Source organism: Crinia signifera, chromosome 1, assembly GCF_055691185.1.
Source record: "Crinia signifera chromosome 1, ASM5569118v1, whole genome shotgun sequence".
Classification (NCBI taxonomy): domain Eukaryota; kingdom Metazoa; phylum Chordata; class Amphibia; order Anura; family Myobatrachidae; genus Crinia; species Crinia signifera.
In genome coordinates, this window is record NC_139217.1 from 246,984,635 (window position 1) to 246,996,827 (window position 12,193).

Below are 12,193 nucleotides of genomic sequence, written 5' to 3' on the forward strand. Positions count from 1 at the left end.
TTGCACCGTACACCCCAAGAAACAAAGAAAAGATTTAGAAAAAGAGGGAAAAGAGCAGGAAAGAAACTGAAAGAGAAAACTAAAGAGATTAACACTGAACAAAAAATCACTATATTTAACTTAAGTAAGAGAACACTCACAGAAAGTCAAACAAAAGTGTTACAAAAAGGATTAAAGTTTGCATCTGAAGCACAGGTAAATAAATTCGACTTATATATGGACATGCAGAAATACATAAGAAAACTGTGTATAAAAAAGTTCTTTGTAAACACTCCCAATACAACCTACCTGGAAAACTCTGAATTCAAACATACACAATTTAAACCAAAATCAACTTTCAACCCAGCTCATGTAAAGGGACCTCACATAAGCACTTTCCAAAAACTTCTAGAAAAAGAAATCGACATGATCCCTGAGAAACAGAAACACAGACACAATAGAAAAAAAGAAAAAATAGCACTAAAATAGCTAAGAGAGGACAAAGAGCTTGTTATCAAACCCGCCGACGAAGGAGGAGGCGTAGTGCTAATGTCACTTGACATGTATAAAACTGAAGCAACAAAACTACTGTCAGACTCTGTAACCTATGAGATCCTCACTACAGACCCCACAGAAACCTTCTCGAAAGAATTAATGGAACACCTTGAAGAAGGCCTTGAAATGGACATTATTAACAAAAAATAATTTGACTTTATTTTTCAGAAACACCCAAAGATCCCCACATTTTATTTTTTGCCAAAGATACATAAAAGCATCACCAACCCACCAGGAAGACCTATCATTTCCGGTTTAAATTCTATCACTTCAACTCTTTCTAAATACACTGATTTCTTCCTCCAAGAATTAGTGACTCAACAGAGAAGCTACCCAAAAGATACAACAAGCATACTTCAAATTCTTGATCAAACTGAATGGAAGAATGATTACCTCTTGTGCATGGCAGATGTCAAGTCTCTTTACACTTGTATTGAGCACAATAAAGGATGCGAACACGCAAGGCACTTTCTTTCATCAGATCCATCTTTAAAGAATTTGCAAATTGACTTTATCATGGAGAACATACATTTTATTCTGTCACAAAATTATTTCTGGCACGATGAGACATTTTACTTGCAGAAATTTGGGGCAGCATTGGGGACACCCCTTGCCCCCAGCTACGCAAACCTATTCATAGCAAAAAGGGAGGATGACTTAATTTGGCACCCAAACCAACACAGTGAACACCTTGTTAATTGGCATCGTTACATAGACAATGTCTTTTTCATCTGGCAGGGCACTGAGGAACAATTAAATTCATTTACAGAATATATAAACGCCAACAACTTGAATTTGGAGTTTACAATATCCTCAAGTAAACAACAAGTCGTCTATTTAGATCTGGAAATTTATGTGGAGGAAGAACAACTGAAAACACGAACACATACAAAAGACGTACATAGTAATAACATCCTGCCATCAACCAGCAACCACTACAAAAAATGGATATCAAACATTCCAATAGGCCAAATCCGGCGTGTGAGACGCAATTGCACAGACGAGCAGGTCTTTCAAAAGCAAAGTGAAGAAATGAAAACAAATTTCCTAGCGAAAGGTTATAATGAGGAACTACTTGACAAACAACTTTCAGAAACCAATACTTTGACAAGAAAAGACCTCATAACTTAATAAGAAAAAAAAGAACATTCAAGATATCGTCACCTATGCCTTTTTCACGCAATATACCAGTAATTCCTCAATCGTAGAAAATATGATCCACAAGCATTGGGACATACTGAAACTTGATGAAACTTTACAACCAATACTACCTGAGAAACCGAAGATAATTTACAGGAAAGCAAAAAACATGAAACAGCACCTAGTTTCCAGTTTTACCAAAAGTCAGACACAGAACATATCCACACAAAATAAAGGTTTTTTTTAAATGCCTAAATTGTAAAGCTTGTAGAAATAGTAAAAAAATCAACTAAACCAGTAAACAGCTTTAAATCAAACCGGCAAAGAATACAAAATAAACGATCATCTTTCTTGTGACTCAGAGGGAGTCCTTTATCTTCTGGAGTGCCAGTGCGGACTCCAATATATTGGACAGACTAAGCAGAGAGCAAAAGTCAGATTTGCAGAACATTTTTATAATATACTAAAAGGTTTAAAAACCCACAGTGTCTCAAATCATTTCTTGCTGAATCACAATAAAAATCCATCAGGACTCCAATGTTCGGTTATACAGAAAGTAAAAGTAAATTGGCGCGGAGGAGATTTGGTGACACAGCTGAGGCGAACTGAGACAAAATGGATATATGATATGAAAACTAGAGCAGAGAGGTCTAAACATAGATATAGAATTAAATGCCTTTTTATAACCATTTTAATGAGTGGTACCTTCTATTAATTATTTTATTCCTCCCATTTTTAAATCATCAAATAAAAATATCAATTTATATAAGAATATTCATTGAGGGGAAAAAACATGTGTTTCCCACCATTTTTTAACACTTCCTGAAGACAACTTCCTGTCTATGTTCAATAAAGTTTTATCTATAAAAGCACAAACCATGCAACAATTTATTATCCTTGAAAAAGTGCGCTTAGACATGAAACGCGTTGGAGACTACAAACTTCATCCACCTAGACCAGCGGCCTGCCCCCACTGCCCACTGCAAAGCTCACGAGTGACTGCCGTCCGAACTTTTGGGTATCGGCTTTGCCGGAGGATCAATCGCAGCGGCTGCCACGGACGCATGGTTCAGCTGTTTTCTGCCACTTGGAAACAAGAACCCTGATCCCCAATTGCCAGCATTCCAACACCCAGGAGACTACACACTGAGCGGACACAGGGTAAGATAGGGAAAGTAACTGGTCCACCGAGTCGCACAAAAAACTTGTTCTTAAAACTCTCACTTATTCCCCAAAAGTGTGTAAACATTATTTTTAACCATATTCTTTCTTACAGGTACCACTCAATTTTTATAATTATTCAAACACCATTAGCGCTCTTTTTTCTTTATATCTAATTGTTTTTATAAGAGCTGCTTAAAATTGGTTAGCGCAGACCCATATAAACCAACTCAATTATTTCCATTGCTGTAAGGACAAAATCTTTGAAATGTTGTCAATCAGCAACAATCCCAAAGAAACAAAAAATGTGTACAGATATTTGTATACACATTTATCTCAACTTAAATACAGTAATTGTTAGTGTTTGCTATATATGTATTACAGACCTCTTTGGGGTTGTTCATATCTATTAGTGTAGGATCTTCTAGAAAAAAAACAATTAAAATGTAGCTTAGAATATAAAAGATTTTTAGCATCTTCTGTAATCATTTTTGTTGGGAGGATATATTCAAGACATCCTCCAAACAAGACCAACTAAAATACCTGTCAGAGTCTACCTCTTGGACATGTACTGTATATCTCAATGGTGGATTGAAAATACTAACAGATATCAGATGTGCCTAATCCAGGGGTAGGCAACAGTTGGCACTCCAGTTGCAGTAAAACTACACACCCCAGCATGCACTCCCACAGTTTTGCTGTTAGGCAGTGGCGTAACTATGGTTAGTGTGTTACCTGGTACAAGACCACACCCACTGGAAAAGAAATGTGGTCTCACAGGTAAAGGGCATGGTTTTGTGGCACACTACCAGAGATGCTGGGTTGCTCTCACACACTGTCCCCACAAATGAAGTAACACCAGGGGCGGATTGGCCATTATATCCACCGGGAAGTTTCCCGGGAGGCCGACAGTATGAGGCCGAAATACAGTATGCAGCAGCGGGCCGCACTGACAGCCGGGAAGAATCTTCTGCCTGCCTACCTCCCTGGCTGTCAGTGTCAGGATGTGGCCGCTGCTCAGCTCCGGTGTGTGGCCACTTAGGAGGGCTTCATGAGGAGGCAGGGTTTAGCAGCCCACTTCATCCCAGAGATGCCTACCGGTTTTTGAGGGGTCCCTGCGCGAAAACCCGTACTGCGCATGCGCGCGAGTACGGAAATGGTCAGAAGCCAGCCCTAGCGCGTGTATGGGTGGTAGCGGTGGCCGGGGACGCTCTGACAGGCAGTGAGATCCTACCAACCGCCGCCTCCTCCTGCTGTCCAGCCAAGGGCTGATGAGGGAGGGAGACAGCTGCCCCACAGACCACCAGTCTGCCTTTAAACCTGGAGCGGGCAGTAGCATCATGCTGCTTAGCTTTCCCTTCTCCGCAAGCAGCTCTGAGACTGTGCGCTCTGCAGGGAATAGGATGATACTCAGCCCCCGCCATCACGACTTCCTCATCTGCCTAGCTGGCTCCACTGTCCACTCCCTGCCCTGAAGAGGCCAAGGACAGAGCTCAGCATCCTCAGAGCAGACTGGATCCTCTCAAGCAGCCCCACAATGTAGGTTAAAGTATATAAGAGGTGGGGAAGTATGTATGTATAACGGATGGGGGGGGGGGGGGGTTAGTCATGTATGTACAGTATGTATGTGTAATGGTTGTGGGAGGGTTATAGTCATATGTGTATGTATAATGGGTGTGGGGAGGGGGGTGATAGGCAGGCATGTATATACAGTATGTATAATAGATGTGGGAAGGGCATATATGTATATAAGGGATGGGTGTGTGGGTGTGAGGGGGGGTGATTTACAATCCATATATTTCGGTAGTCGTCAGAATACCAATGCTGGATGACTGAGAGCCGGCATCCCAATTGGTGATTATGTGTGGAGGGTTAGTGTCAGGCTGAGGGAAGGGGGAGGGGTAGGGGGGGGGTTAGGCTGCAGGTGGATCAAGGGTAAGGTTAGGCTGACTGGGAGGTTAAATTTAGGCACTAGTGGGGTTAGTTAGGGTCAGCTAGACTGCATGTGGGGGGTAGGATCAGCTGCAGGGCTGGTAGGGTTAGGCTCAGGGGCATAACTAGACCTTTGTGGGCCCCATAGCAACATTTTAAAAGCCCCCCCCCCCCCCAGTAGTCCGCCACAATGAAGGAGGTTTGGGGTCATCATAGCAAAGGGGAAGGAGTATGACAAAGTAAAAGACAGGAGAATGGAGAGCTGGAGGCATGGCCAGTGCTAAGGAAATCAGCCCTTCCCTTGCACCCAAACTCAAATTTTGCACCCTTCCTCCCATTACCTATAAAGAGACAGCGTGCGCCTTAGGCGCATGGCACAAATAGGACAATAGGCATAGGACAATATGTAAAGGACAATATAGACAGGCCATTAGTCATAAGCACTGGACACTAGGGACAGGTGAATGGGCATAGAACATTAGGGACAGGACAATAGAGACAGGACAGACCATAATTTTCCTATTCAAGCACCTAGCAGGAATTCAAATGCATATGACATTATCCAGGCATTTTCTCCAGGGACCAGGCGGTGTGGATTTCTTGGTGGGACAGTGAGTGGACACGCAAGAGGTAGACACCCTTGGCTGGGTGAAGGGGGCAGACACCAGCCCCTTTATCCAGCAGGTACAGGTGACAGGGCTTTGGAGAGCCGCACTTTAGGCTGCCGGAGCCGCTGCCTGTGATACAGAATTACAGGCATCCCCTGCACCTTCTATAGTTACTCCACTGGTTAGGCTGCAGGAAAGGGAGGGCTAGCGGGGGGAGGGTGAGTATAACTAAATCTGTCGAAATTCCCTCCATTGGGATGCCGGTGTCAGTATTCTGACCAGCAGCATCCTGACTGCCCGTCTTCTATAGGTATCCTGGGAAAACTTATCATAAGCCTTTTTTTCGAAAGTGCTTTTCATTAAGAGATGAGGGGGAGGGGTGTCAGGCCAGCGGCGTCGGTTATCAGACATGAGGCCGGATGTATTTTGGTTCGAGTCCGGCAGACCTGGGAAATGCCAGCCAAAGGCAAAACCATATCTTGGAAATAACTTTCACCCCAAAAAAACTCGGTTTGGTTGGTGTCCCGCACAGTCATCCGGCCCATTATTGTCATTGCTGTGTGAGGTGGAGGTATGAAAGCTAGGGAAGATCTACGACATGATCTTTGCAGTTCCGGTAGATGGATGTTTCTTTTTATGGCAGAATTATAATGGAGAGAAGAGGGAGACTGGCAGATCTGGGTTCTGATTGTTAATGTAAGAAAACCATTTAAAAATTACAGTTTATTTATTTTACCATAAATCCGTTTGCTAATATTGCAGGTGTATGTATAGCAAACTTTTTAAAGTTTAAATAAATTTATGTTTTGTGAAGTAAGTAATGTTCTTATTAGTGTGTGTATATGTATAGAGAGAGAGACGATTCCTGGATGAGGGCAGCACTCCAATAATAACACAAAGATTGAAAAAACGATAGGTATCGTTTTTTTCAAGGTACAGTCTTGTTAGAGAAAGATGCAGTGTTCAGAGGAGGGAGAGAGAGGTACATAGGGTGAGAGGGAGGAAAGGGGAGGTACACAGGGTGAGAGGGACAGAAGGATACACAGCCCCCTACCATATACCATGCGGCTCAGCCTCCTCCTGGCCTATGTCCTCCTGCCCGCTGTCCTCCTCTCCATAGGGTATCGTAGACCCCTTGGGGAGGCGTGCACCAAAACAGATGCCAGGACCTTCAGAAGTCTGCAGCACACTCCCCCCCCCCCCCCCCCCTACCAACCTGAGAGCTGCCTTAAGTACACTCACCACTTTGATTGAGGGGGAAGGAAGGATAAGGAGGCGCAAAGTAATTTCTGTAACTTTCAAACACCTGCCTGCTATTCCTTCTCTACTTCTAACCTCTCATTCTCTACTTCCACCCTTTCCTATACCACCCCCTCTCCTCCTATACATTCCCTCTCCCCCTATACCACCCCTGTCTCCCCTATACCACCCCTCTTCTCTACTACCTCATCTCCTCCTATATACCCTTTCTCCTCCTCTACACCCCTCCCCTCCTATACACCCTTTCTCCTCCTCTACACCACCTCTCCTCCTCTACCATTCCCTCTCCTCTTCCTCTTCCCCCTTCTCCTCCTCTACCAGACCCTTCTCCTCTACCACCCCCTTTTCTCCTCTACCACCCCATTTACCAACCCTTTCTCCTCCTCTGCTCCTATTTATCCCTATTATCTTCCTTTACCAGCTCCTCTAAACCCCTGTCTTCTTCTCTACCACCTCCTCTCCTCTTCTAAACCCCACTCTCTTCCTCTACCAGCCCACTTGTCCTCCTCTAACCCCCGTCTCCTCTCCTACACCCCCATCTCCTTCTCTGCCCCCTCTCCTCCTCTACCACCACCTCTCCTCCTATACCTCCTCCTCTAACCACCTCATCTCCTCCTCTAATCCCAGGCTCCTGGGGGTAATAGTGTGTGTATGTGGGAATATGGGGGAGGTAGGCAGATAGTTTGCCTAGGGTGTTGAGATACCTTGAACCCGCCCTGCGGCCCCTCCCTCTCTCCTCCCATCTCTCTTTCACTCCCCATCTCACACACTCTCTATCTCCCTTCTCACTCTTCCCCTCTTTCTCTCTCTCTCCAAAACTCTCCCTTCTCCCCCACTCTCTTTCCCTCTGTCACTCACTCTCACCCTCCTCTCCCGCTCTCTCTCTTCCCTTTCTCATTCTGCCCACCTCTCACCCTCCCCTCCCCCTACTATCCTCCCGTCACTCACTTTCCCCGCTCAGCCAACCTCTCTCTCCCCCCTCACTCTTCCTCCTCTCACCGACCCCTCTTTTTCTTTTGCCATGACTCTTACCCCATCTCCCTTACTCACCCCTCTCATGCACCCCCTCTCATTTTCTCGCTTTCTCTTCCCTTTCTCACTATCCTTCCTCTCTGACTTCCGCTCCCACTATTATCCCTGTCACTCGTTTTCCCCTCTCACCCAAACCCTCTCCCTCCTCTCTCTCTCTCCTCTCACCTACCTCCTTTCATTTGCCACCGCTCTCACCCCCTCTCACCTCTTATGCACCCTCTCGTTCTCTACATTCTCTCTGTCATCCCTCTCCCCCCTATTTTTATGTCTCCACTTACTCTCACCCCCTCTTTGTATCTCACTCACACCCTCCCCATCCCCTCTCTCCCCCCTCTCTCTCTCTCTTACGCTCACCTCCTCTCTCCCCTCTATCTCACTCTTCCCTCGCTCTCTGTGCCTCAGACTCACCCCCTCACTGTCCCGTACCTCTCACCCACTCTCACTCCCATCCCTCCGTCCACCTTCCCTAGCTCGCTATATCTTGCCCTGTAGCCACCTTTGTCTCTCTATCTCTCCCCATCGCCAACTGTTTTGGGAACATGCACAAATAACCCCCCTCTCTTCCCTGTTATGGTGCCCCCCTGTCATTTTGTTCTGGATCCTCCCCTGCCAGGCAATCAATGGTGCCAATGCCGCACAGGGTCCTGCTTCTGGATGCAGCCCCACCTTCTCCAGCCCACTGTCCTCCTCTCTGCCCGCTCCTGGCCACTGCCCCACCTCCTCCCACCCCACCTCCTTCTCCCCACTGTACACTGCAGTAAATATAAGGCCCAGCGCAGCTGGATGTGGCTCCGCCTACTGTTATGCTGGCTCCACCCATTAATGATTTGCTGCCACCCACATGAGGCCTCTTCCAGATATTTTCCAGGGCCACTTTTAGTCCCCAATCCGCCCCTGAGTAACACCCTCAGATAATGTCACCCGGTGTTGTCTACAACCCTCACACCACCATAGTAATGCCATTCATGCTAAAATTGAGAAAGGGCATGCACAATGCTGCATGTTACCTACCCTAGGCCTAAGTTATGGGGCTCATCTATTGAATGATTACTAGCCAAAATGCTTATAACCTTTTAAAGCTGTCACTGAATTAAAATATTTGAACACACATTAATCCCTGCTTGCTTAGCGTATTAATATACATGGCAAGCCTTGTCTTTCAAAAAGTTTACAATTTGCAGAGATTATGGGCCTGATTCTAGTTCACTCCCTAATGGGCAAAACTATGTGCACTGCAGGTGGGGCAGATGTAACATGTGCAGAGAGAGTTACATTTGGGTGGGGTTTGTACTTCAAACTGAAATCTATATTGCAGTGTAAAAATAAAGCAGCCAGTATTTACCCTGCACAGAAACAAAATAACTTACCCAAATTGAAATCTCTCTGCACATGCTACATCTAACACATCTGCAGTGCACAGGGTTTTGTCCATTAGAGAGAGAATTTGCTTTTGCAAGTGAACCAGAATCAGGCCCTGAAAGTGAAATATAGTGCAAATCTCTTCACTTTACCATCTTATTAAGAGCTGCTTCAGTGAGCTTGGGTGAGAGATTCAGGCCCTTTGCCACCGATAGACTGAGGCTTCTGCCTGAATCACACCTATTAAAATCAACCCCTGCCATCCTTACCGAGTCACAGGAACAGGGCTAGCAATAGAAATCTTGGTGCCCAGTACACTGACATCTCTGAGGGCCCCTGCTTGATCCCCCCCTCCTTACACACACCACAACCTCGACAACTGAACCCACACATCTCTCCCTTGTATGTGCCACAGGGCTGCAATGTCACTGTATAACATGTGTCACGGGATCACATCCTCTCCAGGGCTGGTGGTTCACGTCTGCAATTCCATGGACACAGAATCTATGGCCGTAATATAATATACAGATGGAGCCGGGCTCCCTCTTGCTGGCGAATCGCCAGACTGTCACCGCTGACGATCCGCCAGCAGCCCGGCTCTCCATCTGACTGAGATGCGCGTGCGTCTCACGCGTCTCAGTTTCCGTGTGGCAGGGCAACGGGAACCTGTCCGTCTCCGCTTCAGGGAGACGGACAGGGTTAGGGGGGGGGTGCGGGGAGGCGGTGGGGACCCCCAGTGACCGCCGACAAACTGGCAGGGACCCGGGGGAAGCGCCGTCGGAAGGGGACGCATGCGCATTGCGTGCGCGCGCGTCCTCTTTCGCAGATACAGATGGCGGGTGGCGGGGGGATGGCGGCTGGTGTCGCCATCGCCATCCCCTGCAAAGACAAGGCTGGCTCCATCTGTATAACTAAACAACAACAGTGCACAAAAACATACACGCAACAATGTACTTTAAAAGCAACAAAGGGAGGGAGAGGAAGAGAGAGGTGAGATAGAGATGGGAGAAAGGGAGAGGGAGAGAGAAATATAGACAGGGAAACAGAGAAGGAGAAAGAGAGAGATTGCATATGAATGGAAATATAGTAGTAAAATACACTGACACTTACCACACACTGTCTCTCTGATAATGCAGTCTGCTGCCAGTCAGTTTCAGCTGCATCATATGAGGCAAGGGTGCTGTAGTTTGTGTCTGTAGTCAGTGCTTTCAGCTTCTGCGTTGAGCTGTCAGCTCTGTGGATTGTCCCCAGTGCCATTTGCCCTCTTATGGAACCCTACTCTTCCTAGGTGGCTGTGGTGGGAAGGACAGAAGGGAATGGCCGGTGCCACAGAAACAGCATAATGATGTCAACACAGCATAGACCAGATAAAAGGTGATGGAGCGAAAGCAGGGAAGAGCTGGGGGGGGTGCTACCTTCACCTGTTTTTTTCTGCCTATTTAAGTAATGCCGGAACACTAAGTTTGTATATTCAAGTTAGATAATGCAGCTTTTGATTCTTGGGGCCTGCTAACAGGTGTACCCTTTGTGTCCACTTGTTGCTGGGTCTGCATAGGAATAACCATTTGACTTCTAAGATCTGACATTATTTTTTTTAGTTATCTAAAAGAAGAGTTGCACTGACTACAAGCAGCTTTTGGGGTCACTCCACCTCTAGGCACAATAATATTGTCCACGCCCCATTCACAACTACACTCAGCCTTCATCGTCCCCCTCCAGTTTAGGTAAATCTGAAGTAGAGGAGACCACCAGGACCTGTCCATAAAACTCTAGCTCCTACATTACAACCCTCTTCTTGCTGCTGATGGCTTTGGGCACTGGCTATGGCAGCTCGGTGAGGGTAATCCTGTCCCCAGGGGGAGCTTCAGGGCTCCTACTCAGTGGGTCTCAGGGTGGAACCATTGGTCATGCTGTTGCTAGCATCCACCGTGCACCTCCTTGCAGCTCAGAACCAGGGAGTTCTACCACAAGCTCACTTCAGCCTTAAAACTCTCCTGTGCCCAGGTGACTGTACCACCACTGCTGCAACCATATTTCCATGCTCAGATGGGGGAGGGGGGGGGGGATTCTTTACTTGCCTGGTGGAAGATCTGGCACTGGTGCTGACTGAATATTAGATAATAGAAAACAATGTAGGGGATATGATGCGTTGGATTTAATATGTTGTGATTCCTGCAGCCCATTTACAAGACAAAACCATGCCTTGTAAATGACTGCCCCTTTAAAGATACCTCGGAGTTCAGCTGTCATCCCGCATGGCCGCCAGACTCGTAATGCATTACATCCTGCCCTATATATTTCTTTATGATAGTTTTGATGAAACCACTGGGTACTTGTTTCCTAGCACGGCCACACCGATCATGATCGTGGGCATCGTTAGTAAAAATCGGGGGGCATCGCGGCCATTGCATGCACCAAAAAATCGGGTGCGATGGTACCGACACGATGCCCGCAATTTCCCATAGGGAACAATGTTCCGCGGATACCTGTGAAGCCCGCGAAGGGACGCGTTTACCTGTGAAGGTATCCGCGTCCCCTCGCGGGGCTCGCCACGCTTCGGGCTCGGTGGCTCGCTGCGCTCGCCACACTATTCTATTCTCAGCTCCACGCCGACGTGGATAGTGGGGGTATGAAAAGGTCGGAGGACGCGTACCGCTGCCCCTCGCGGGCTCGCTGCGTTCGCCACGCTTCGGGTTCACGTTGATCGTGGGGTGGCGTAAACTACTTTTGGGGGGACATTTCACTGTTCAGGGGTGTTTTGGGGGGTTTCTGGGCCATTTACCATTGTTCCCTATGATGATTTGGTTAAATTGAGGCATTTAACATTGTTTCCTATGGGAAATCGGGGGCATCGCGGGTAAATTGAGGCATTTAATATTGTTTCCTATGGGAAATCGGGGGCATCGCGTCTGGACCATTTAAGCCTTTTTTAGCCCCCTGCGACGCGACCGACGCGATTTTGACTTTTTTCAATGCATTTCAATGGGAAAATCGGGGGCATTGCGTCGGTCGCGTCACAGACCACTAAAAATTACACCCGATGGCCGCGATTGTGGCCATGCTAGGAAACAAGTACCAACCACTGATATGACCTTTTCACAGAAATATATAAGATCTTCAGGACATTATAAACATTTCAGCACCAAGGATCTGGATTACGGGACACT

General features: G+C 46.8%; 2 long non-coding RNA genes across 3 annotated transcripts in view; one reads left to right on the forward strand and one right to left on the reverse strand.

Moving 5' to 3' along the window:
• Positions 1–3,937, reverse strand: part of LOC146027682 (uncharacterized) — a 58,036-nt gene extending 54,099 nt beyond the window's left edge. Inside the window, exon 1 of the long non-coding RNA XR_014455076.1 lies at positions 3,818–3,937. This is a non-coding gene — a long non-coding RNA (uncharacterized LOC146027682). The remainder of the gene's footprint in view (positions 1–3,817) is intronic.
• A 106-nt stretch (positions 3,938–4,043) lies between these two features.
• Positions 4,044–12,193, forward strand: part of LOC146072634 (uncharacterized) — a 106,649-nt gene continuing 98,499 nt past the window's right edge. For both annotated transcript variants that reach the window (XR_014473221.1, XR_014473222.1), the window contains exon 1: positions 4,044–4,374. This is a non-coding gene — a long non-coding RNA (uncharacterized LOC146072634). The remainder of the gene's footprint in view (positions 4,375–12,193) is intronic.